Genomic DNA, 21,782 nt, shown 5'->3' with positions numbered 1-21,782 from the left:
TAGTCCCTGATGAGGTGCAAAAGGAGTTAATTTTGTTTCAATTTAATGATGACCTTCATTTTAATTCCATTTCCTTTGTGAAAACCTGGAAATTACATGACCATCCCCAAACAGTAGAGTTTTTAAAAGCTCCTCTAGTCGTGCGAATTGCTTTAATTTCTTACCCCTTTACTGAAGGCAGAGCTATAGTGAATCTAATGTACTTGTGGAAAAAGAACTGACAGAAGAAAATTTAGGTTTTTGGACTGTTGGGGAAATTTTGGCAGGGGATATGTAGGGGGAAAGAAATGAAAGGTTTTAGTTTGCACTTATGACAAAGAACAAATCACATAAAAACTCTGAGGATGATAAAAAAAAAGAAGTGCTCTTGTCATCAAAACGAAAAAGCACTTACTGCACCTAGGAAACGATAAATAACCTGGAGATCAACGCCTGGCACAGAGTATTTTTTTAATAAAACTTTGTTGAATGAATGAATGAATGAATCTTTTGATGTCACCTTACTCTCAGTCAACACTGGTATTTTCAGCTGTAATGTTCCTAAATGCAGCTAAGCAGCGGATTTGATACACTGCTGGCACTAACAAATGTTGAACAATTCGTTGAGAAAGCAGTCCTTGGCCACCCAGCAGGGAACAAGCTCTCAGTTGCTCAGGGAATAAGCCAGAAGGTAAAAGGGCAAGTTGAAGAGGCAGCTGCCTGCCTCACCACCACCAAGACTTCTCAGATTGCAGATCCCAGCATCAGGGGTTCCCCTCTAGGCCAGCGAGGGGGCTGACTCACTGAAGCTGCTTGAAAGTAATGCAGGTCAGGGACATTACCATGGGCTTTGGGGGCACAGCCATTTTAACAAAGTAAAAACTATAGTGGCATTTTTCTTTCTTTCTTTCTTTCTTTCTAATCTGTACAGAAGGCACTTTTCAGCTTCACATCATCCCTGACCCCATCTTCCAGGATGGGGTGAGACTTAGAGATGGACTGAGGATGTCTGCATCACACAATACTTGGAGGGTTTTCAAAACTGAAAGTTAAATTATTTGAAAGCCAAGTCAAAGTGTCCTGTTTCCTACAATGCTCCCTCCATCCCCTTGTCCACAAATATACACACACTCACACACACACACACATGTGAATTGAATGAATGAATGAGTGAACAATTGCTATAAATAAATTACAGCTCAGTATGGCGTTCACATCATTGGCCACACTTAGTATTCACCCAAACCAAGTATTTCTAGAGCCACTGTGGAAACCATATAGAGGTTCCTCAAAAAATAAAGATGGAACTTTCATATGATCTGGCAATTCCACTTCTGGGTATTTATCCCAAGAAAATAGAAACATTAACTCAAAAAGATATATGCACCCCCATATTCATTGCAGCATTATTTACAACAGCCATGACATGGAAACAACCTAACTGTTCATCAATGTGTAAATGGAGAAAGAAAATGTGGTGTATATACACACAATGGAATATTGTCCAGCCATAAAAAAGAAAGAAATCTTGCCATTTGTGACAACATGGATGGACCTTGAGGGCACTGTGCTAAGTGAAATAAGCAGACAGAGAAAGGTAAGCACCATATGATCTCACTTGTATGTGCAATCTAAAAAAAAAAAAATCAAACTCATAGATACAGAGAACAGATTGGTAGTTGCCAGAGTTGGGAGGTGGGGGATTGGGTGAAATGGATGAAGGGAGTCAAAAGGTACAAACTTCCAGTTATATGTCCTGGGGATATAATGTACAGCATGGGGACTATAGTTAATAATACTGTCTGGTAGATTTGAAGTTTGATAAGAGAGTAGATCTTAAAAGTTCTCATCACAAGAAAAAAATTTATAACTATGTGTGGTGATGGATGTCAGTAGACTTATTGTGGTGATCATTTCACAATATATACAAATATTGAATCATTATGATGATTATGATGAATCATTTATGACTGAAACTAATATAATGGTATATGTCAATTATATCTCAATTATTAAAAAATAAAAATTCCTGGTAAGAGTGAGAGAAATCTATCAGTCATTCACATTCCAGTGCAAATTACTAAAGACCAATATTCTTTCCTCCCTTACGTCTATCTGAAACTTCTGGGGGAAGTTTCCCATGGATGACCTCTGAGTAGCTGTTCTCAGTGAACAATCTATACAGTGACTATGTATGCGGTGTCGAGCCTGTACACAATAAGTTTAACAGAAACTCTATTTGCTAGAACTATAAGAAACTGGGAATAATAACATAATCCCATATAATGCTTTTACAGTTTCTTCTCTTGCATTTCTTCATTTAATCTTCACACGACTCTGTAAGGTAGTATGATCACCACTCCATTTTATAGAGGAAAGAAAGAAATTAAACATCTTGCCTAAGAGGAAGGAGATCTGGACTTTGAAACCAGATAGAGAGATCCCAAGGCAGGGTATCTTTTACAGTGCCAAGGTATCTCTGGGAAAGTTATCCCTGAGACATCTTTGGGAAAGGCATCTCAGTTGGTGTGTTCTAAGGCATTGCTACCATCACATGACAAAATTTGGAAAGTAGTGAAGGTATTGGCAATGACAGAAGTCCAAATATAAGAAATAATAACAATAAGAGTATTCAAATGTAGGCAGGTTCTTTCACCTTCCTCTTTTTAATTCCCATTAAGTCTTCCAGAGTAAGTGCAGTCTAGCTGCATGCCTCTTCTTTCATCTGGACATTTTAACAGCTCCTTCCATCCAAGGGCAAATTCTGCCTCAAGGCTATTCAGCATCAGCCTGGGTGGAGCAACTTGTCTTCCTTTTGTAACAACACCAGGCTGCTCAGAGCTGGTGAGTCCACCACTGGCGGATGTTCTACCCTGTTCTGTGCCCTCTTTATGAGACAGGGTCCACCTTGAGCACATCAAGGGGTAGGAGCCCCACATCAAATGCTGGGAAAGGTAATCACAAGAGCTAACAATTATTAATGTCTCAGGAAGTCCTCCACAGCCCTATGAAGTAGTACTTTCTGAGTCTCCTGTAACTAGAAAGTAACTAGAAAGTGCAAGGCTGAATAGGCATAGCAAGATCCAGGTGTTAAAATGTCACAGGGCTTCCCTGGTGGCACAGTGGTTGAGAGTCCGCCTGCCGATGCAGGGGACACGGGTTCGTGCCCCGGTCCGGGAAGTTCCCACATGCCGCGGAGCGGTTGGGCCCGTGAGCCATGGCCGCTGAGCCTGTGCGTCCGGAGCCTGTGCTCCTCAACGGAAGAGGCCACAACAGTGAGAGGCCCACACACCACAAGAAAAGAAAAAAAAAATGTCACAAACAATCTGTCCCTTTTTTCCATCTCTCCACTCAGCTCCCCTGTTCACACTGTTCTCCAGCAGATTCTCCCTCATTGGGCAGAAATATCACCAAAAGTTCCAGAGTTATATCATCCTCACAATTACTAATCCCTCCAGAAACCCACAGAAATTAGCAGTTAGCTCTGCCTGTGGGCATGGGGTGAAGAAGTCTGAGAGGACTTCTAGAGGAAGTGACATTTACTTGCATCTTGGTGATGTGTAGGAGTTTCCCAGGCAAAGAAGGATGGGATGAGACAGGCTCTCCTCTACCTGAGGGACTGTTCCAGCCTGAGCATACTGGAGCATGTGGAGGAGGACAGAGAGATGAGGACAGCTGTCATATTCACCGATAGCAATTTGCAGAATGGCTAATTCACTGAAAAATCAACTTGCAAAACATTCAATTCATAATTTACCAAATTTATTGACTTACCAAAAAAACCTCTTTTGATCATTTATATAAAGTTTCCAGCAACTTGTATTGGGTCACTGTCCATGGTTGGCCAGCTTTTATTTTGTTTTGAGAACAGCATTTTCAGGGATATTCAGTTTATTAAGACCTAAGATAATATGGGAGGGGTTGTGGTCTCCTTAGGACTATATTTAATATTCAGAGAAGTACATCTTCCTCAATGACCAAATGTCAATGTTTCATATGGGAATGTTTTCCAGTTTCTACTGATTCTTTCAACCTTTTCTCACTCTTCTAAATGTTTCACTATGTCTTGCTAAACCTTATTTTCTCTTTGGAGGAAGTTTTCACTTTACTGCTCAGACCTCATTGTCCTCAGACTTTAGATGTGTAAGAGCCACTAGCCACATATGGCTATCAAACTTTAAATTAATTAACATTAAATGAGATTGAAATTTCAGTTCTTCAGTCACATGAGCCATATCTCAAGAGATCAATAGCCACAGTGGCTGTTGGCTACCATATTGGGCAGCTCAGATGGAGAACACTTCCATTATCACAGAAAGTTCTACTGGACGGCATTTTAAACCTGTGCGATGAGTCCCGAGCCTGCTTTTTCCCCAGGATTCTGACTTTGATTCCCTCAACTCTATGCCCTGCAGGAGCTAATAAGCCAGACTCCACTATTGCCCCTGGTCTTGACTCCTCAGGACCCTACTTGCCTAGGAAGAGAATTTAAAAAGCAAGCTCATGATTGACCATTTCCAGTTTGTTCATTTTCTAGCCTAGCAGTAGGATGAGTTGTTCTAATATTTTAAAGATACTTGTGCAAAATTTTCTATGGAATGATCTGCCTCAATTAAATCCAAATAAATACTGTCATATTCTGCGATGATCTCCTTCCTCAAGCTCCACTGCCCTTCAGAGAAGGAGGGGGAGTAGGAGGAAGAGAATGAGGAAGGGAGAGGAAAAGGGAGGGAGGGAGGCAGGGAGGGAGAGAAAGTGGAGGGACGTAGAGAGAGAGAGAGCGGGAGAGAGAGAGCCTCTTGTCAGCAAACTCCTTACTGAAAATATTAATTCCACTAAAAGCATCAAAAGAGTGCCTTTTTCCCTTATAATGAAAAAAATACAGCTGCATTGCAAAATGGAAGACTTGAATGAACATTTCAAGTCCTACTTGTCACAAGCCATTAGTTGAATTGCCTAAAGAAATCCCTTGCAAGTATAAGTGCTGTTTTTATGTTAGAGAGCTTCATAATGTTGGCCACAAGAAGAAATTTCTCCACAAAAGCTCCATCTGTTTAATAAAGTGATTTGTTCCAGTAACAGTGATAATAAAATTGCTGAATTGAAACAGGATTGTTCAATGAAGACCTGAATCCAATTTGCTGGACTAGTCTGATTACACTTTTATCTCTGTGTTTACTCATTTGTAGAATTGCTACCAGTCTTTTGATATGCAATTAATAGGATTAATGGTTTTCAGGACCAGAGGGCAGTAAAAGGGAACAGAGCCCGTCTTAGGTAGCCTGGCAGCAGTGTGTGGCCTCTTTCGGGCCGTACACCTTGCTGGCTGTGTGCTACAGAATGATAGTTGATTGCCTTGCCTTGTCTTTTAAAATGAGATTTTTTTTCCTAATGAAAATTATTTTGAATAATTATATCTATGGTAATGTATGTCCCTCCCATCTGTGAGTTCCTCAGGCTGCTCATGGGACAGCCTCATGGCCCAGGAAAAACAAGTAATGATTAGAATAACAGCAATAATTTTCTAAAATTTAACTTTTGGAGTGATCTATCTTCCTCATCTAATCCCACAGTAAAGTTCTTGTCACCACTATTAGTGGCTTTAATAACAGAATGAAAAATTTTGACAAACCATTTCATTCATTGCCTAGAAATTTTTGAAGGCTTAAATGAACACATATTAAAGTTATTTTTGTGATCATTTACATATGCTTATAGTTTTTCATAATCTCCACTGTTTGAGATGGGGCCATCTTGAACCCTGAAAAGGAATTAGTATAATCATGTGGTACACAAAGTAAGATTTATTAAATCCAGACTCTTTTTTTGTGTGGAGATGTTTGTCTTGTCTTGTTGTTTGTTAGTTTGGGTTTTGGTTGTGTGTGTGTGTGTATGTGACAGATCAAGAAACTAGTAAAAATATATCTAATAATGAACTAAGCCAGTCTATTATTTTTTATTAAAGTATATTTGACATATAACATTATGTAAGTTTAAGGTGTACAGCATGTTAATTTGATACACTTATATATGGCAATATGATTGCCATTGCAGTGTTAGCTAGCACCTCTAGCACATCACAGAATTACCTTAAGTACCCATCAAGAGCTGAATGGGATAAAGAGGATGTGGTATATACATACAGTGGAATATTATTCAGCCATGAGAAAGCTCCCAGATTATTTTAAGACCAGACCTTGATCATTTTTAGCAGACACTAGTGCCTTTGCCTGGGTTCCTAGTAAAGATAGGCATAAGACAAACCTTAGTGTTAATGCTTTATTGAGGGCACAATCCCAGGGAAGGAAGAGTGAGGTGAAAAAAAATGAAGCTAGGCAGGAAATGGGGGAAACCATGTACAAGATGATATGTTATGAAGTTGATACAGCATTACCAGTAGCTTAATCATGTCAGATTGTTCCCTATCCAGCTACAGGGAGGCTAAAGGGACCACTGTGTCTTAGAAGTCTGCCAGAGAGAAGGGTAAGCGAATGTCCACTGCCTCCTTTCTGTCCCCTAACTTTCATCAGTCAAAGTTCTTTCATTGGAGTATTAACAACCTGATGCTTCTTGGTTGTGTTGCCTGGTCCCTCAAGTAAGTCACTGGGGAAGCCAGAGCTTCCTGGGTGTTACTGGGTCAGAATATGGTGCCTTAGCCACTGCATTTCTCTATGGGCTCAATGAAGACCAGGCTGGAAACCAGCGTTCATCCATAAAGGAGGCTAAAACAACTCTAGGCATTAGGAAATAAGGCTGTGGCTGCTAGAGCTTTACAGTCACAGGAAGAGTGTGAGCTGTCACAGGAAGAGTGTGAGCTGTCAGCAGAGTTGATCTGGCTGACAAGCAGGGAAAATGGCCAAGGGCTGGGGGAAGAAGACAAAGCAGATCTGGAACGATGCATAAACTGGTCTAGTACAACTGACAAGATGAACTTATTCTGAAGAGCCGTTTTCACAATAAAGAGGAACATTTTCCCCAGGTCTTGATCAAATGTAAAAATTATCAAAATATTTGTTGTATCTTCCAAAGTGGCATTTCCTAAACAACCCTTACATTAAGTGGAGTATTTACATAATTGTAACTGGGGTTTGCCTGCTATCACTTTAAACATGTGATTCATGTAGTCAAGACATCTTCCCAAGATAAAAACAGGGATGACTGAGTTATTCACCACTGGCCTCAGGGCCTTGAATGTGATAGAAAACTATTGGTAGAAATCACTGCTTGAATGAATGAAAGAGTGAATGCTCAGCCAATTAGCCCAAGGCATGTACTTCTCAAGCCACACCCTCATCCCAGCTCTGCCTGAGTTTACTGAATATGACCAAGACACTAAAAATGTAACTTCACCAAAAAAGAATATTTCAGGGTCTAACAGTGGCATTTCCATTCTTACATTTTAGTGGAAATAGAGTCAAATATTTTCCACTAGCCTCAAGTCCTTCCCTAGTCCCTGGGCAAGTTTGCTTCTTTAATTGCACATCTTGAATAGTAATTTTGGTATTAGAATGTAACTATGAAAACATTTTTGATATATCATATATCTTTCTATAAAGCTCCTACAGTGCCAGGTATCTGATTTTCATCAACTGCTGAACAAGTTGAAAACATTTTTTGAAATATGCTCTCAGTGTCTTCTCCAGTTGGTGAAGTCCTTTATTCCAGCATAGATAGAGACCATAGTCTTTCATTTAAAGTGATAGTGTCTGGGAATCTTATTTATATGGGTACAAGAGGACCCAGATAGAACAGAAGTTCACATTTTTTTAGTATGAAGGCAGTTCTCACTTTGCATGGTAGTATGGGACCATTAAAAAGACCTTTCTAACTGAAACCATGCAAATCAACCTAAATAATAAACAAGAAAAATCATGGTGATCTCATAACATATTAAAAAATCATCTAAACATTAAAAACTCTCTTACTGTAAGTTATAAATGTGTAATAAAATGAAAAATAGTAAAACTAATATTAATTTAATACACTAATTTAAAACATTAGAAATATTTATGTTTTATTCCTTCATTAAAAAAAAAAACTACTCAGAATACTTTTGTAGCACTTGCCTCTTTCTTATATACATGTTAGCATATTTTCTATGCCTTGATAAACTGACCTACTCCTTTCTAAATATAAATTGTCCCCCAATCTTTTAGCCTTTGCAATGTCAATGTTATGAAATATCTCTGAGAGTTCCTTTAATGTGAAACTTTTTGCCAGTGTCACTTCATCCGGCATATATTCATCCTTTCCTTATTTATGTTGACCAGTTTGCCTTCACCAAGTTTCTCTGGCTGCACATTCAGAGTCTCTTGAATAAGGACAGTGTCAACATTCTCTCAGTCAGTTATTTCTTCTATAACTCCATTTAAGTTTAATTTGAATATCACTTTCAGAATTACCACTTTTCATTTCTTTGTTGCAATTTCATCTTTGTTAGCCAATTCCCTCTTTCAGTTATCCACGTCTGTAAAATGCCATGTGGCTTTTTCAGTCCCCCAAATTCACCATGCATCTGCTCCTCAAAGGCTGTCTTGTTTACCACTTGATCTCTGGAACCCAGCATGATGGCTGGTATATAGTGAGTGTGCAGTAAATATTTAATCAGCAAAAAAAAAAAAAAAAAGCAAAACAAGGAGGCAACGCAACAACACACTTTTTTGTCTGTGCATGAGCTGCGTAACAGTTGCTCAATGACCAATCACTGACAGGGTTTGAAAAAGTGATGTGATTGATCACTGATCATGATACTTATTTGTTATTTACATAGTGATTTGTGGACTAGAGAGCTAGCAGTGAAGTTTATGCAATTACTCACTGTTAATATACTGTGGTAACTAAAGTTTGAACCATGTTGTTGGGTTCTGATACTATTCAGGTAAACCATAGTAACTGAAGTCTGTTCAGATCAGCAACTTGCAAATTGAGGACTGCCTATATTAGATATCCCTGCTTTTTAGACTCGGTGATGGAACCAACTAACCACCACAAGATGAAAGGAATCTGTCACCATCTTGGCCAAGAAATACCCAAAGGAACAAAAGAACATATGTGATTTCTTATGCATATATGTGTGTAAGTACCCATTAGAAACAGTGCCTAAACTCATGGAATGGAGTGTAATTTTTGGAATCTGACAGAACTGAGTTCAAATGTTATCTAATCTCTCACAAACTTAATTTCCTCATATGTAAAACCCTATTTCAAAGAACTGTTGTGAGGATTAAGTGAGATAATATATGTAATATTTTTAGTACAGTGTCTGGTCCACAGTAAGGGTCATTAAATGGTGTTAATGGTAGTAGAAGTTATGATGGTGGTCATGATGGTGTGCTGTTGGGTACCTGAAAGAACAATGAAATACAGAACTTTTAAAAAGAATACAACTGGAATGCTGAATTGGAAAAACTTGAGCTTTCCAGAAGGTTATTATAGTACAGTTATATAATGAACTCATAGAACATTTACTCGGAAAATCTAGAACATTAAATAGGTTTAAATGCCTCCAATTTAGGGGGAAAAATGAGCAAATAAGCTTTGATGTGGTTCCATGCCAAGTCATGGTGCCAACAAAGCATTTATATCTCCATTGTGAGCTTTATCCAACATCCATTTACCAGTTCCTGGTTTGCAAATCCAATTGCTCTAGGAGAGGGATTTGAACAACAAAATTGGCAACACTGTAAGCTTGATAAATTGAAGCTGCCAGCATGATAGCACAATTGTAAAAAATAGTTTGGCTTGCCCATTTCAAGAGCTTGCTGTGGATTTACGTTTGAGCAAATTGACTTTCATTAACCATCTCACTGCCATACACACTTGAGAAATTTGAAGGGACCCTATCCTAATTAAGACAGGTTAAATTTATTTAGATTACATTATAAAAATGACTAACAGTAATCAAACAATTGAATAGTCTTTCACCTTTACAGCTGTGTTTCCTAGACTATGTTCTATGGAACAGCAGTGTTCATTATGATGTAATATGCATTCCTCTCAAAAAAAGGGGGAGTTTTGTAGTCATGAATCTGGAGACCCACAGTGTACAACAGTATTTGAAAGACTTTGAGAATCTCTGCAGTTAAAAAAAAAAACTCTTACATTAATCATATTTCCAAAATATATTGACCATGAAACACTTTTTTAAAAAATATCTATTGCTTTCTCACAGAATACAGTGTTTCATGTAGCAGCTTTGAAAAGTCTCACAAAAAGTATAAATCAACTAGGGATTCACAGCATTACATTATTTACATCTTGAGACACTGAAGAGATTTTAATAATATTTCTGTGCTATATCCCTGAACATCCACACATTTTGGAAATAAATTTCAAGTAGCTTTCAGCAACAATTTACACAATGATCCACAAGTTTACCTAAAATGCTTTATTCCTGATACGAGTTCTCCCTTCACTCCATTCCATTCCATTGCCCACCCTGGACCATGCAATATTCCTCAAGAACCACTTTTATCTTTGGGGAGAGTTTCTTGCTCAGTCATCTTAACTGCTCCTCTAATTCGATTCATCAATAAGAAAACAATTTTCAACTCCTATGATGAAGTCCTAGCTCTGTGTTAAGAGGAACACGGAAGATACATAAGTTCAGGTGCTTGGACTCAAGGGCCTTACAATTTATATATATATATTTATATATATATATATATATATATATATATATACACATACACACATATAATTTTTTTTTGGCTGCATCAGGTCTTAGTTGTGGCATGCTGCTCTTCGTTGTGGTATGCAGGTTTCTCTCTAGTTGTGGTGCGCAGGCTCCAGAGTGCATGGACTCTGTAGTTGTGACACGCAAGGGCCTTACAATTTAGCAGGAGAAGCAAAACTCACATACATAAAGCAAGTAAGAATAACTGCAGAGGTTTTCAAATAGGGAAAGATCAACATTCACTGAGATCTCTGGAGAAGACTTTGTGCACCTGAGCTTATGAATAGGATGTAGAAAAGTGCAGAGGGAGAAGAGAGAAGATTTCAGACTAAGAGGAAAACATGGCCAAAGTTAAATGGCAGGAAGAAGTATTTGGATTCAAGAGGATACAGGGAAAAAATAGGTATAGAAGTCTTCCTGTGGTGGTACATTCATGGTATATGTGAAAAGAAATAAGACAGAAAAAGTAGAGTGGGCTCTACACAGTGGAAGATTCTGACCGTCAGATTAAGGAGTTGGACTTGTTTTGTTAAGTAGGAGGGAAACGTGATCACAAGCACAAGGTCATAAATTTGAGCCTGGTCTTAAATAATCAAATGAGTGCTCTAGAAAGATTAGCCTTGCATCTCACATGGAAACGTTGGAAAAAGAAAAAAAACCGAAGGCCAGGATTGAAGTTAGAATGCTATTGAAGTAATTAATGTGTTAAGGTTCTTGACATGTGGGAATAAAATAGGAATAAAGAAGAAAATGTTGAACCCATAAATTTGAAGGCACAAATGACAAAATTTGGTGCAAGAAAAGGGTAGAGTTGAATGCAACCCAAGCTTTCTAGTCTAGGAACATGGGTGACTCTAAGAACTAAGTTTTGGGGAAAGAAGATGAATATTTACTAAGTGGGAAACTAAAAAGCATATTTTCATGGCTTTCAAGTCCCATCTTCCATAATTTAATCCAAATACAGATATCTTACATTATTTTCCACTACCCAGTCTTCAATTCGACAATTATTTTACAACTACCTATTGTATGCCAAGCAATATTCTAGACAACGGGGAAAAAAATGTGGCGTGCACAGTTTGAGGCAAAGGGTGGATATGTAGATGGATATATAAATAAATAATTAGGGAATGTGAAATCTCTAAATCTATTCCTTATTTTCAGATTAGAAGGGATAGATGCTAATATTTATTAAGCTCCTACTATGCACCAGGCCTTTTAGATTCATCTAACTTAATTTCTATATCAACACAAAGAAGTAGATATTGTTATTCCCATTCACCACCTATAAGGTTCCCACCATATAGAACCACTGAGAACACCAACAATGTGAAAAACCTCTAGAAAATGTTGCTTCCTCTGGAAAATATTGCTTCCTCTCTTGACACAACTACCCAGGGCTCCTGGATGGATGGCAGGTATCCTTCATTATAAGAAAAACAAGATTTGTCAAGGCCCTTCCAGTCTTCAAAGAGTCTACCTCAGGACCAAAACAACCCAGCAGATTTCACGAATTTTAAGATGCATATATTTTTTCATATTTTAACACCTTAAAGTTCGGACAAAGAGGTGTTTTGTTCTTCTGGTAAAACAGAAGGTCCTTGGTATCCATGTGTAGAGAGAAAGCAATAGTTCATGAGAACTGTTAATTTTTTGCTACCATTTTTGTCATGTTTTGCCATCATGGAGACAATGAACTGTCTCCTTAGTGATTAAAAAAAAAGCAAAATAAAATTGCATTAGAGGATTTTATTTCCAACCTACACTTTAGTTTAGCCTTTAATTTATTAAACACAAGCAAAAAAAAAAAAAAAAAACATTTCCTTAATAAGTAGGAATCATTCAAGTGTTAAACACTACTTTTAGAGAAGTATTATAATGATTGTGCCATCAAGGTGTTTTCTGTTAGTTTTAAACTGTTTGCTCAGGGTTTGCTGGTAAAATTGGTGATAAGGTAGTCTTCGGTATTTAAACCCTCTCTCCATACATCAAATAAAATTAGGTCATTATGGCCAAAACCAATTTCACCCCAGAAGTTTCATCCCAAACAAAGTGAGAAATAAATATTAGCAATTCTCCACTCTGGAAAGTGTCAGATTGAATGAGCCTAAGAGTGGAGGAGCTGCTTGACATGTCTACATTTCACAGCACAGGTAGCCAACTCAGCTTTTTAGGTTCTGTCTCGCTGCCAGTGCTTTTGCTTGGCACGACTTCAAGGGCCTTATGTGTCCAATCCGAGGCAGCCCCCTTCAGGATACATAAGCCAAACTAACTGCATGCAAACCAGGCCAGGTCTTGGAATCAGTATACATGGGCATGTTGTCAGAGAAAGATGTTTATGTGTGTGAGAGTCTTAAAGGACTGAATAGAAAGATCAGAAGCAAGGTTAAGCAGAATGGCGCTGGGAAGAATTCCATATGTCCTTAGAGGACAGGCAGAGGATAAAAGAAGGTACAGTAGGGAGGCAAAAACAGAAGTGCATTCTTCACAGTCTGGCTGGCAAGCCCTGCAACAGTGCCATTCTTCAAACAAAACCTCCCTTGGCCTCAGATCCTGCACTGGTCATGCCAGCTCTATTGATTTACACAAAACCTTCAAGACTTTGATCAGCTACCAAAATGCAAACATTTTAAGCAATGCCCCAAAGAAGCTTGTTTAAAAAACAGTTGATGTAAGGGTTTAAAACAGTCCATTAACAATCTCATGTAGAAATGTGTATAAGCCCACCCGTGCATGCTTCTACACAAAAGAACATTTTTATAGTCTGTTAACAATGCCCTGTGCTTATTACACATATTCACTTCAAGTCCAAAGAAATGTTTTTAATTTGCAAATCTAAAGTCTAAAACATAAAATTAAACTCTTCTTTCACTGAGCCTCATGCTCATTCCCACCCAAAAAGAGAAAAAGGAAATCATACTCTACCCACCCATCAGACATACATCAGGTGACTTATGGTTGGGTTTATACAGACCATAATTTTTTTCACAGGGCAGAATTTTAGGATATGAATTAATCACATAATTTTAGAGGCCTGAAATAGCCAAATGATCATTTCCAACTTTTTACTCTTTATTGAGTGCCCCAATGCTTGTCAATCTGATAAATGCCCAGTCCATTATTAAGAGATGGCTGCTAAGAATAATGCCCCATGACACATATAAATGTCAGCTTCTCTGGACCCTCAGGTCTTGCTCAACCTGAAGAATGGGCTCAGTGAGCTAGCTGGAAAGAGCAGCTAGCAAGGTTTCTAACTATGAAGTAGACAGCCAGGAGGTTTAATGGTGTGGCTCCTGTACCTTAAAGAATTTACTAAATAATATTTGTCTGCCTTGAGTCAATTGGACTCTATTTCTGGACCTGGTGAGTGTAAAGAGCTCTATTTTGTTTTATATATATATATATATATATATATATATATATATATATGTACTCTTCATCTATTCCAATACAATAATAGCACCTCAGCTCCAAACTTCCTTCAAAAAAAAAAATGACTCACTGGTCCAGTTTTCCTTAACAAAGTCAGTACATTATGAATATACTGGCTTATGACAGGATATGATAGTGCCCAAAGGTGGTCAACTGACTTTCAGCTAGGGCTTCCTCCAGCTGAAAAGTCAAACAGCAGGAGAGCAACTTCCTAATTCAGAGTGTGCACTAGCCTGAGAAGGCAGGACAAGGGGCAACAGAATTTCAATTCTTTCAACTTCAAGAGAAGAATTCCAAATGCTGTTCTATCTCAGTGACTTAAGTTCTAATTGATCCCAAGCCCAGTGTGTTCTTCACTGAAGTTCAGGGCTAAAGAGACACTGAGAAATTTTAAAACAGAGACCACCTCCAGGCTACAAATAATGCAAGCCTTTGCCAGCTCTTTACTGAATAAACTGCTTCTCGAATCAGCCGCACTCTCTCTCTCTGAAACCCACATGGAAGGGAAGTACCCTCTAGACTAACAAACACTAACAAAGACTCAACTAGGGTCTCCCCTCTGTCAGTGTAGGTTCTCCTAACCTGATTCACCAACATGGTTCCCCCTTCACTCTCCTCCTTCCAGCTGAGCAAACTTCCCCATAGCCCCCCTCATTGTATTCTGTACCTTCTAATTCTACTACCTACGGTTAGGGGAGCATGAGCCTGCACAACCCCACTCCTTCATTATAGCATGTCCAAAGCTTTCCTCCACTAAATTTAAATGAAGTGTAACTCTATTTAGTCAGCAACCTATGCAAGCCCCCTTAAAAATATATGGACAGAGAGATCCAGAGTCACTCCTTCTTTGAGACAGACAGTGCTGGAGAGGGTTAAAATGCCGTCTCTGGAGTCAGGCAAGCCTGGGTGTACAGTCCAGCACTGCTCCTACCAGCTGGGTGGCTCTGGGTGGATATGCATCTGTTTGAGTTCCTAAGTTTTCACCTACAAAATGTGAAGGAAGTACCTCACAAAATTGTGGCAGATTAAAGACTGTGTGTAAAAAAGTATCTAGAACTTAACATCCACACAAAAACCTGCACGCTGATGTTTATAGCAGCTTTATTCATAATTGGTAAAACCTGGAAGTGACCAAGATGACCTCCAGCTGGTGAATGGGTAAATAAGCTGTGGTACCTCTAGACAATCGAATATGATTCAGCGCTGAAAAGGGAATTTATCTATTAAGCCATGAAAAGACATAGAGGAACTTTAAGTGCATATTACTAAGGGAAAGAAGCCAATCTGAAAAGTCTACATACTGTATGATTACAACTATATGACATTCAGGAAATGACAAAACTATGAAGACAGCAAAAAAGATCCGTGGTTTTCAGGGGTCAAGGCGAGGAGGAGGGATGACCAGGTGGAGTGCAGAGGATTTTTAGTGTAGTGAAAATACTCTGTATGATACTGTAATGATGGATATATGTCATTATACATTTGTGCAAACTCACAGAATGTTCAACATCCAGAGTGAACCCTAAGGTAAACTATGGATTCTGGGTGATTATGATGTGTCAATGTAGGTTCATCAGTTGTAACAAACGTACCATTCTAGTGGAGGATGTTGATAATGGCAGAGATATGGATGTGTCAGGGCAGGAGGTATATGGGAAATCTCTGTACCTTCCTCTCAATTTTGTTGTGAACCTAAAACTGTTCTTAAAAAATTAAGTCTTTAAAACACAAAAAAGAGTCTAGCACATATTTTCCTTCTCATGATTACAGAACAAAGAAACTTTTATGCTCAGCAATTGCCTCAAGTTGATAAATATGTCCAAGGTGGGAGGTTATACACAGAATTGTTTAGTTAGAGTGCCTGGGTTTGAACCGCAGCTCACTTACATTCTATAGGGCTCCTATGTTCCTCAACTTCTTCATCTTCCTCATCTCTAAAATGGAGTTAATAATAGTATCAATACTTACCTCCTAAAGCTGTTGAAAGAATGAAATGAGAGAATGCTTGGAAAATGCTTAACCAGGTACATACGCCGTCAATGGTAGTCAGTGTAGGTAGACAGAAAGCATGAATGCAGGGCATGGCTAGTCACTAAAGTGTTTACAACCTAATGGGAGGGTGCTGGAGAGGAAGAATGAAATCAGGTGAGATGAGAGAAAGAAGCACTGTCAGCTTCAGGTACCAGGAGTTACAGGTGTCCATTAGAGGGCAAGCTCCCTTACATTAGTAGATTGATGTCTGCCCATGCATGGGGGGTGGTTTGAAAAATATTAACTGACTTTGCTTTTTTCTCCCATGGACATTCAGTCCTGTCATTGTTCTTCCCCAAAGATTTTTAAAATAATCTTAACTGATAATGAGATCCATTCTCCTATTTTCTAAAAGTACATCTGGGTCCTATACTGACTATAGCTTGAGGTGGCTGAGGTCTGGACATCATTGGAGCTACTAAAGAGAATCCTGTAGAGCTGATTTGCCAAGTCCTTCTCCATCACCAGCTTCACTCACTGTCATAGCAGTTACAGCCTGAAGCCTGGTTGATTCCTATGCCCAGATTCTTGCTATTTTATAGAAACTTAACCAATGATTTTATTATGTGATGCAAAATAAAATGTAAATTTTGAAGTTTTAAAACTGCCCCCAAAATGTGCAGAATGAGTTATATCTAATTCCATTCCTAATATGCGTTGAATACTGTGAACTTAGCCAAGTCTTTCCATGTCTCTGAGTACAGTGTTTACCCTACAAAAAAATGAAGACCGAAGCTCTAAAATATAGTGATATACAATTCCATTGTCCCATATCCCATCAGCCAAGAAGGAAAGCAGATGTTTCTGTTTGGCTTTGACCTCCCTGGGTCCTGCTTAGTCTTAGAAAAGCAAGGTGGTTGGGCATGTGGCCTCCAGAGCCAGGCTGCCCAGCTGTGACTCTCAGATCTGCCACTCCTGCTGTTCCACCTGCAGGCCTGGCAGCCTCCCACAGTCAGACAGAGAGCTGCAGGAGCTAGCGGCTGCAAGCAGTAAGGTCCTTGCAGGTGAGCAGGCGAGTGCAGAGGGCACTGGGCAGGACACAAGCAGTTGTGCTATATACCTCATGTGGTTGCTGTGAGAATTTAACTACATAAGCTAATATGCAAAAGGATGCAGAGTCATGCCTAGCACAGAGTGAGCACTCCTTAAGTTTTAGCTATTATTACTGGGATACATCAGAGACCACTCTATACATGTCCCCTGTGCTGAAATAAATATCGGCTGTGAGCCAGGCCCTTGACATATGTTATCCATTTAATTCTCACAACAACCCTGAGAAGAAGAAATTATCTCCGTGTTATACAACAAATGAGTAAACAGGCTTGGAAAGGTACATAATAGACTCAGAGGCAAAAGAAACTGATGTTCAACACCTAAATTCTTGCTAAAATGCACTGCTTTCTAATAATTATAATACACATTACATCTTATTGTCTATATAACAAACAATAGAGAATCAACTATTTTATTTTCATTCGCTAATAATGGGCACTGCTTCAGAAAACTGTGAATACAGTTTGTTTATCTATTTTTCTGTGAACTTGGAAGTCTCCAAGATTATCCTGAGCCTAGTAGGGATAAGAATCTAAGCTAATATGATCACTTTAATTAAGTCTTATACCATTAGAGTCCAGTCAACACTATTCTCTTGCCTTCAAAGTTCCTTGATTTGCATTTCTCTAATAAATAGTGATGTTGAGCAGCTTTTCATGTGCTTCTTGGAGAAATGCCTATTTAGGTCTTCTGCCCATTTTTGGATTGGATTGTTTGTTTCTTTAATATTGAGCTGCATGAGTTGTTTACATATTTTGGAGATTAATCCTTTGTCCACTGATTCACTTGCAAATATTTTCTCCCATTCTGAGGGTTGTCTTTTCATCTTGTTTGTAGTTTCCTTTGCTTTGCAAAAGCCTTTAAGTTTCATTGGGTCCCATTTGTTTATTTTTGTTTTTATTTCCATTACTCTAGGAGGTGGATCAAAAAAGATCTTGCTGTGACTTATGTCAAAGAGTGTTCTTCCTATGTTTTCCTCTAAGAGTTTTACAGTGTCCTGTCTTATGTTTAGGTCTCTAATCCATTTTGAGTTTATTTTTGTATATGGTGTTAAAGAATGTTCTAATTTCTTTTTTTTTTTTTTTTTTTTACATGTAGCTGTCCAGTTTTCCCAGCACAACTTATTGAAGAGATTGTCTTTTCTCCATTGTATACCTTTGCCTCCTTTGTCATAGATTAGTTGACCATAGGTGCATGGGTTTATCTCTGGGCTTTCTATCCTGTTCCATTGATCTATATTTCTGTTTTTGTGCCAGTACCATATTGTCTTGATTACTGTAGCTTTGTAATATAGTCTGAAGTCAGGGAGCCTGATTCCTCCAATTTTGTTTTTTTCCCTCAAGACTGCTTTAGTTATTCGGGGTCTTTTGTGTCTCCATATAAATTTTAAGATTTTTTGTTTTAGTTCTGTAAAAAATGCCACTGGTAATTTGATAGGAATTGCACTGAATCTGTAGATTGCTTTGGGTAGTATAGTCATTTTCACAATATTGATTCTTCCAATCCAAGAACATGGTATATCTCTCCATCTGTTTGTGTCATCTTTGATTTCTTTCATCAGTTTCTTATAGAGTTCTGAGTACAGGTCTTTTACCTCCTTAGGTAGGTTTATTCCTAGGTATTTTATTCTTTTTGTTGGAATGCTGAATGGGAGTGTTTCCTTAATTTCTCTTTCTGATTTTTGTTGTTAGTGTATATGAATGCAAGAGATTTCTGTGAATTAATTCTGTATCCTGCAACTTTGCTAAATTCATTGATTAGCTCTAGTAGTTTTCTGGAGGCATCTTTAGGATTCTCTATGTATGTATTCTCATGTCATCTGCAAACACTGACAGTTTTACTTCTTCTTTTCCAATTTGTATTCCTTTTATTTCTTTTCTTCTCTGATTCTTGTGGCTAGGAATACGTTGAATAATAGTGGTGAGAGTGGACATCCTTGTCTTGTTCCTGATCTTAGAGAAAATGCTTTCAGTTTTTCACCATTGAGAATGATGTTTGTTGTGGGTTTGTCATACATGGCCTTTATTATGTTGAGGTAGGTTCAGATCAAAACTACAATAAGGTATCACCTCACACCACTTAAAATGGGCATCATCAGAAAATCTACAAACAACAAATTATGGAGAGGATGTGGAGAAAAGGGAACCCTCTTGCACTGTTGGTGGGAATGTAAATTGATACAGCCACTATGGAGAACAGTATGGAGGTTACTTAAAAAACTAAAAATAGAATTACCATATGACCCAGCAGTCCCAGTACCAGGCATATACCCAGAGAAAACCATAATACAAAAAGACACACGTACCCCAGTTTTCACTGCAACACTATTTACAATAGTCAGCTCATGGAAACAACCTAAATGCCGATCGACAGACGAATGGATAAAGAAGATGTGGTACATATATACAATGGATATTACCCGGCCATAAAAAGGAACAAAATTGGGTCATTTGTAGAGACGTGGATGAATCTAGAGACTTTCATACAGTGTGAAGTAAGTCAGAAAGAGTAAAACAAATATCGTATATATTTCCATGCATATATGTGGAACTTAGAAAAATGGTATGGATGAAACCAGTTTGCAGGGCAGTAATAGAGACCCAGATGTAGAGAATAAACGTATGGACACCAAGGGGGGAAAGTGGTAGCATGGGTGGTGGTGGTGGGATGAATTGAGAGATTGGGATTGACATATATACACTAATATGTATAAAATAAATAACTAATAAGAACCTGCTGTATAAAAAAATAAAATAAAATAAAATTCAAAAATTCAAAATAAATAAAAAACAAAGTTCCTTGAGTTAAAGTAACAGAAACATCAAATTTGCTTAAGAAAAAAAAAGGAGATTTATTTATTATGAGAAAACAGAGAGTCAGAGAACCCCAGGGTGGGAAGACCACCAGGTCTCAGAGGAGCAGAACCAGGACCTGAAAAGCCGGCAGGAAGGCAGCAGTCACTCTCTCGGCTCTCGCCCTCCCTGAAGGGCATCACACAGTCTCCTGTGTCTGCCTCTCTTGCCTCATCCTTCTTTGCTGGTCAGTTTTCTCTGCTTCTCCAAGCCCATCACCATCCACAGCTCCTTACTCAGAGCATTCAAGCAACTGACCCAGGATGAGACAAGAATCTCTCAGTCCCAATTCAGAATTCTCAAAAGTAACAATATAGAACAGGAATACAGGAATCCCAAGGTCTCTCTCCCTCTCTCTCTCTCTCTCTCTCTGTCTGTCTCTCTCTCTCTCTCTCTCTCTCTCTCTCTCACACACACACACACACAAGATAAACCTAGACAGCTATTATGAGCCTCTAACAAACTGAATTGCTGCTACTTCGTCATATCTGTACCCATCATTCTATCAGCATATTCAGGAAATTCTGAATACATTTAAAGGGGAGTCCGGCTCCCAGGCATGAACAGTGAAAAGAGAAATGGAAGAAAGAGATTTTGAAACTGGCCACCTTCAAGCTACCAGAAAATTGCCCCCAAAAAGCAGCTGAGCAGGGGGGCTGAGACTAGGCCTTTTTGTGATGCTTAATCAGATGGTGATGAGGTAGTGGAACTGCCAGCTAGCACACCATCCGGCCGCCAGGAGCCCCGAGAGTAGGGCGCAGTCTGCTGTAGAATTCTCTCACAATGGCCTGGCAGAAATGGATGGTCAACACAGGGAAGGATCAATTGTAAAAAGTGGAATTAGTCATTCCAAATCATGCAGCTGTGGTCGAAGGGAGCTCTTCTAAAAATCATTAAACAATCATGTATTCCTATTGATTTATTCAAAATACCTTGAGGGAAAGCAGATTAAACACAAGGTAAAAGTAAGCTAATGCAGATTAAATGGATGAAGGGTGAGCCGAGAGTTCCCTAGGTAGTTTTTGTACTAATGAGAGGAAAATTATATGTACACTATTACCAGGATAAAAGGGTCTATTAGAGGTCTTTTGCTTGACATATTTATGTATTTCAAATACTAAGTAGCATAGTGAATTAGGTTTACTCTGGACATTTGTTATTTTTATTGCATCTCCAAAGTGATAAACAGAGTTCTCTGTTGAGGGCAGCATGCTGCCTCACTCCAGGAAGCCCTGCCTGAATAGACAAATCCCAATGCCAGTGTGATTCCCTGGATGTCATTTAGTAACAAAACCCAGTGCAATTTGATTGCAAGGACAAGGGCTTTAAAATCCAGGAGCAAAATGCATAACCCAAGGGTGGAAATGAGCTTCAGTGCTCATGATGTCTGTTCCCTGGGCTATATTTGAAGATGTCCTTTCTTCCTCAAGTGGAATTTATTCAACTACCTTATCACATAAGAAAACCAGAAATGTGGTATGTATGTTACACTTTCTTCTCATGTGTGGTAGATACAGCAGGTGTTATGATCCTCAAAGGAAGAGACTGAAGCAGAGACTTGGTAAATGAGGGGCCAGAGAACACACCAGCCAGTGAGGATTAGTATTAAGACCTCAAATTTTCTTTCGTCTGGCTCAGGCCATTTCTGCTATACTATGTGCCATTGAAAATGCATTTGTGGTTCACTATTTAACAAAAAGGATTATGACCACTAAATTCCCTGAATATTTAAGATGAAATTGATTGTTCTCCTCAAACGG

This window comes from Hyperoodon ampullatus, assembly GCF_949752795.1.
Source record: "Hyperoodon ampullatus genome assembly, chromosome: 1".
NCBI classification, from domain to species: domain Eukaryota; kingdom Metazoa; phylum Chordata; class Mammalia; order Artiodactyla; family Ziphiidae; genus Hyperoodon; species Hyperoodon ampullatus.
This window is presented reverse-complemented; position numbering follows the sequence as displayed.